Below are 6,543 nucleotides of genomic sequence, written 5' to 3'. Positions count from 1 at the left end.
ACATTGTACTTCGTTCAGTTCAGGAAGAATTTTGGGTGTTTAACCGTTTCGCGTTTATCGTGAAACGCTTTCGCGTTTTCGTGCGCCGCTTCATCGTCCCTGTGTGCACAGGTCTTTTTCTTCACTTGGTGACATTAGAAAACCAGATGGAAAGCAGTGTTCAAGGAACGCACAGAAGAACAGGACAAACCGACTCCTGCTGAAGTTTCTACTCCTGGAGGATGTGTTTCCTCTCAGGTCAAGTTGCTTGGCAATTAGTGATTTGCCCCAAGGAGAAAAGCTACTAAGGGGGAAAGCTCACTGCCACTCAGAGCGTGGCTGATGCTGTCATTTTCTCTTGCTGCCCGTTAAATCAAGCTCAGTGGGACAGACTCCTCAAATTCCCCACCAAAGGACACCGTGTTTAAGTCACCTATGATACATATGATCATATCTTGTTTTAATTCAGTAAGATAAAGCTAAGAAAGTAACTTTCAGATGAAACCAGGTAGCTTGACCTTCAAATGCCATGGGCAGTCTCATCTGAGCTCATTGGTGAGGCCTTCCAGGGGATCCTCAGTGGGAACCAGGAGGACACAGAGTGGCTGTCAGCACCTTGGCGGCATTGCTCATCAACGATTCGAGCCACTGGTTGACGTGGCTGTGGATGGAGGGCAGCAGGTGCAGGAGAGGAGCAGAACGATTCCGAGCCACTGGTTGGCGATGGGCGGGTGGATGGAGGGCAGCAGGTGCAGGAGAGGAGCAGAACGATTTGAGCCACTGGTTGACGTGGCTGTGGATGGAGGGCAGCAGGTGCAGAAGAGGAGCAGAACCATTCAAGCCACCGGTTGATGTGGCTGTGGATGGAGGGCAGCAGGTGCAGGAGAGGGCAGAACAGTTAAGCCGCGAGGTTGACGTGGCTGTGGATGGAGGGCAGCAGGTGCAGGAGAGGACCAGAACGATTCAAGCCACTGGTTGACATGGCTGTGGATAGAGGGCAGCAGGTGCAGGAGAGGAGCAGGGAGGAAAGGCTTTCTACCTCCAGGTCACCTCATCAACGTGAAACAGCTAATCTCGAACAGGGCACACCACCCAGGGCAGGCTGTGTCCCTGCAGCCTCTCAGGACTCCTGCTTCCTACTCTGACCCCAGCTCACTTGCCCTCCCTTCCTGAGTCCTTCCAACATTATTTCCTCCCTAGAATCCACCTGTGCTGCTGCTGTGACTATCATCCCTCCTAGAGGTTTTCTACTTGACAAGCAACTTTAAAGAGAATTAATTCTAACCAAAATATTATATTTATTCACTAACCCTTTGTTTTTAGGACAATGAAACAAAGCTTTGAAAATACTCAGTTTTTTTCCCATTTAAAGATAACCCTTATTTAGCACATGCTATCTGTCCTTCCGTTCTCTTTTCCATACAACCTGTGCGTGTCTCCATGGAGTACATTGCTGCTCACACTCGCACTGGCTCCGACACTGGGACAGCGCGTCATGGGGGCAGCACGTGGGGCACTGATCCTCTCTAGCCCAATGTTAGAGATTCCAGCAGGGAAGAGGGGCGCCAGGCTAACACCCAGGTTGTGTTTTCAGATCATACTGGGCGCTGTCTCTTGGGTGTGTGTCACTAAGCTGGAGCATTTCTAAGGCTTGTGGTCCTCATGATTTTTGTTTTGGTTTGGTTGGCTTTTTTGTGACAGGGTCTCACTCTGTCACCCAGATGGGATGCAGTGGCATAATCGTGACTCACTGCAGCCTCAACCTGCAAGGCTAAAGCAATCCTCCCACCTCAGCCTCCTGAGAAACTGGGACTACAGGAGCATGTCACCACGCCCGGCTAATTTTTGTATTTTGTGTAGAGATGTGGTTTTACTATGTTGCCCAGGCTGATCTTAAACTCTTGGGCTCAAGTGATCCTCCTGCCTCAACCTCCCAAAGTGCTGGGATTACAGGCATGAGCCTCCCCATTGGGTCCAATCATATCTTTAAATACAATAGGACATATCCCTAATTATTCTCTGCTTTTGAACAGCAGCTGAGAAATGACACCACCACTGCAGCCAAAAGCCTGTGACTCCCCTATGTGTGTTTCACATGAAGGACTGCCCCAGACTCCCACTGTGTTTGCTGCCTGCCTTTATGTCGCGGGGACATCTTGCAGTGCTTTGGGCATTGTTGGGATCTCTCTCTGGGCACATTTGTGCCTCCACATGCACACACAGATGCTGGAACTCCCTGGTGTGGTGACGAGTTATACCAGGGGGACACACGTGAGTTTCTTGAGGCAACAGCTTATCGTGCCTTTTTCACCCTTCCTGAGGTTCACATTTGTCTTTTCCATTCAAGAGAGGAGTGAGAGCTTGGGAAATTCATCTCTTATACCACCAGGCTCGCCAATCTGAGGGCGGGATGTTCAACTTTAACCTTCATTTTGGCTGTGTGGTGAGGATGAAGTGTTGAGCATCCCGTCCTCAGGTGAGCTGGTGAAGAGAATATTCTAACTCTCCTTCCTAGTATCATCAGAAAACATCCTTCTCAATGCAATGTGTGTGTGTGTGGGTCGAGTCCGTTTACTGCTCACACGCACAGGGGCTCTGACTTGCTGGGACAGTCCATCATGGACAGCAGGTGGGGGTCTTGAGACCCTCCCCAACCCAGCCTGATGTGGGGAGATGGGTGGTAGAGCTAACACCAAGTTGTTCCTTGAGACCATGATTCGGTGCTGGGTCTTCACTGTGTTTACTCCTCAACTAAAGCATTTATTTTCCTCTTTATTATTATTTTTTGATGAAGCGGTCTCTGTCACCCAAGCTGGATGGTAGTAACTTGATCTCTGCTCACTGGAACCTGCGCCTTCTGGGCTCAAGTGATCCTCCCCACTCAACCTCCGAGGTAGCTGGGACTATAGGTGCACCACCACACACAGCTGATTATTTTTAGTAGATACGGGTTTTTGCCATGTTGCCTAGGCTGACCTCTACCTCCTGGACTCAAGCCATCCCTCTTGCCTCTCCAGCCTCCTGAGTGCTAGGTTTACAGGCGTGAGCCACCCACCTGGCCAACTGGAGCATTTCTGGGAGCTTGTATTGATCCTGTTATTAAACACAATAGAGCATGTCCTGATTATTCTCTGCTTTTGACCACGGGCAGAAGTAATGGCCCACCACTGCTGCCGAAAGCCTGTGAACTCTCTGTGTGTTTCACATTAATGATCACACCAAAGTCCATTTGGAAAATGTAACTATTCCTACCCTGGGTTGGGAACCTTTGAGACCTCCCTACACGACAGTGTTTGGGGCCTGTCTAGGCTCTCATCCTTCCCTACCTTGAACAGATGCGAGATTCCCTGGCATGACAAGTTGCTTCCAGGGCTGGCTGGTGAGTGCACAACAGTAGCCCATTGCATCAACCCTCCATCCATTCCTGAGTTCACATTCGCCTCTTCCATTTAGGAGATCGAGAGCCTGGGAAATTCATCTCTGCACCGTCTCTATCTGAGGATGAGGATATAAAATTTACCTTCAGGTACAGCTGTGTGAGAGGATGAATGCGTTCATTTATGTGAAGTGTGCAGTGGTGATACAATTTTTTAGGAAAAGTGCTCCTTGGGTTGTGCTCTGCACAGGGGAACATGCTTTCTGGGGAAATGCACACACACTCCCAAGATGTTCCCAATGCTCCACACGACTCTCTCCTCCGTACGTCCCCACCCCAATGCACAACACACTGTTCCATCTACATGACAATCCTGCCTCCCCGGACTTGAGTGGACGGTCAGAGTTCTTTACTGGATTCAGCGTTTTTAACACCAAACTGTCCAAACCTCATTTCTGTCAGGGAGCTCAAAACCAAAGTGGCTCTCCAGCAAAAGCAGACTAGGAAGTGCCACCTTTTGCAACACTGAAGATCTTTCCTTAGAAAAGACTGATTCCAGAATACACACCTTTTTCTTTGGCGTGTTTGTCAGCCTGCATTTAGAGAAAGAAAGAAACTGTGAGCTTGAGACCATCCTGCGTCCTGTGTGCACAGGTCTTTTCTTCACTTGGTGACATTAGAAAACCAGATGGAAAACAGTGTTCAAAGGAACACAGAAGAACAGGACAAACCGACTCCTGCTGAAGTTTCTCCTGGAGGATGTTTCCTCTCAAGGTCAAGTTGCTTGGCAATTAAGTGATTTTGCCCCAAGGAGAAAAGCTACTAAGGGAAAAGCTCACTGCCACTCAGGGCGTGGCTGATGCTGTCATTTTCTCTTGCTGCCTTAAATCAAGCCTCAGTGGGGGACAGACTCACTCAGAATTCCCCCCACCAAGGACACCGTCTTTAAGTCACCTATGATACATATGATCATATCTTGTTTTAATTCAGTAAGATAAAGCTAAGAAAGTAACTTTCAGATGAAACCAGGTAGCTTGACCTTCAAAATGCCATGGGCAGTCTCATCTGGAAGCTCGTGGTGAGGCCTTCAGAAGTCCCTCAGTGGGAACCAGGAGGACACAGAGTGGCTGTCAGCACCTTGGCGGCATTGCTCATCAACGATTCGAGCCACTGGTTGACGTGGCTGTGGATGGAGGGCAGCAGGTGCAGGAGAGGAGCAGAACGATTCGAGCCACTGGTTGACGTGGGTGTGGATGGAGGAGCCCCTTCGTCTGGGAGAGAGGCAGAACGATTTGAGCCACTGGTTGTGGCTGTGGATGGAGGGCAGCAGGTGCAGAAGAGGAGCAGAACCATTCAAGCCACCGGTTGATGTGGCTGTGGATGGAGGGCAGCAGGTGCAGGAGAGGAGCAGAACGATTCAAGCCACTGGTTGACATGGCTGTGGATGGAGGGCAGCAGGTGCAGGAGAGGACCAGAACGATTCAAGCCACTGGTTGACATGGCTGTGTGGATAGAGGGGGCAGCAGGTGCAGGAGAGGAGCAGGGAGGAAAGGCTTTCTACCTCAGGTCACCTCATCAGCGTGGAAACAGCTAATCTCGAACAGGGCACACCACCCAGGGCAGGCTGTGTCCCTGCAGCCTCTCAGGACTCCTGCTTCCTACTCCTGACCCCCAGCTCACTTGCCCTCCCTTCCTGAGTCCCTTCCAACATTATTTCCCTCCTAGAAGATCCACCTGTGCTGCTGCTGTGACTATCATCCCTCCTAGGGTTTCTACTTGACAAGCAGCACAAAGAATTAATTCTAACCAAAATATTATATTTATTCACTAACCCTTTGTTTTTTAGGACGTAAAACAAAGCTTTGAAAATACTCAGTTTTTCCATTTAAAGATAACCCTTATTTAGCACATGCTATCTGTCCCTTCCGTTCTCTTTTCCATACAACCTGTCGCGATGTGTCTCCATGGAGTACATTGCTGCTCACACTCGCACCAAGCTCCGACACTGGGACAATGGCGTCATGGGGGCGGCACGTGGGGCACTGATCCTCTCTAGCCCAATGTTAGAGATTCCAGCAGGGAAGAGGGCGCCAGGCTAGCACCCAGGTTGTGTTTTCAGATCATACTGGGCGCTGTCTCTTGGGTGTGTGTCACTAAGCTGGAGCATTTCTAAGGCTTGTGGTCCTCGCATGATTTTGTTTTGGTTTGGTTGGCTTTTTGTGACAGGGTCTCACTCATCACCCAGATGAGATGCAGTGGCATAATCGTGACTCACTGCAGCCTCAGCCTCTGAGCTAAAGCAATCCCTCCCACCTCAGCCTCCTGAGAAGCTGGGACTACAGGAGCGTCCTGCGCCCGGCTAGTGCGTATTTTGTGTAGAGATGTGGTTTTACTATGTTGCCCAGGCTGATCTTAAACTCTTGGGCTCAAGTGATCCTCCTGCCTCAACCTCCCAAAGTGCTGGGATTACAGGCATGAGCCTCCCCATTGGGTCCAATCATATCTTTAAATACAATAGGACATACCCCTAATTATTCTCCCCTTTTGAACAGCAGCTGAGAAATGACACCACCACTGCAGCCAAAAGCCTGTGACTCCCCTATGTGTGTTTCACATGAAGGACCACCCCAGACTCCACTGTGTTGCTACCCTGCCTTTCGCCATCACTGAGGACATCTTACAGTGCTGGGCAGTGTTGGGATCTCTCTAGGCTGTCGTGCCTCCACATGCACACACAGATGCTGGAACTCCCTGGTGTGACGGGTTATACCAGGACCACATGAGGACTGTGGAGCAGCAGCCCATCGCGTCCACCTTTCACCCCTTCCTGAGTTCACATTTGCCTTTTCCATTCAGGAGGTGAGGAAGCAGGAAATTCATCTCTCCACAGAGTCTCAATCTATGAGGGCGGGGATGTTCAACTAACCTTCTGGTACAGCTGTGGTGAAGGATGAAGTGTTGACTGATGTGGGGATGGAATGTTGTTTCTAGAACATTGATCCTTGGGTCGTGCTGTGCACAGGGGAACATGCTTCCTAGAGAAATGCACACACACTCCCAAACGCATTCACCATCACTCCTCACGGACTCTCTCCTCCATACCTCTCCACCCCGATGCGCCCTATTCCTATTTAAATGACATCACTGCTTCTGGAAACTACCGTGGATGTCCACAGTTGTTGACTCAA

General features: G+C 50.0%; 1 long non-coding RNA gene across 1 annotated transcript in view; it reads left to right on the top strand.

Moving 5' to 3' along the window:
- LOC103885627 overlaps positions 1 to 6,207 on the top strand; it is a 9,347-nt gene extending 3,140 nt beyond the window's left edge. Inside the window, exons 2-3 of the long non-coding RNA XR_648796.4 lie at positions 3,433 to 3,505; positions 5,911 to 6,207. This is a non-coding gene — a long non-coding RNA (uncharacterized LOC103885627). The remainder of the gene's footprint in view (positions 1 to 3,432; positions 3,506 to 5,910) is intronic.
- The last annotated feature ends 336 nt before the right edge of the window (positions 6,208 to 6,543 follow it).

The sequence above is a fragment of the Papio anubis genome, chromosome 5 (genome assembly GCF_008728515.1).
Source record: "Papio anubis isolate 15944 chromosome 5, Panubis1.0, whole genome shotgun sequence".
NCBI classification, from domain to species: Eukaryota; Metazoa; Chordata; class Mammalia; order Primates; family Cercopithecidae; genus Papio; species Papio anubis.
Note: the sequence above shows the minus strand (reverse complement) of the source record. Positions and strands in the feature narration are given on the sequence as shown.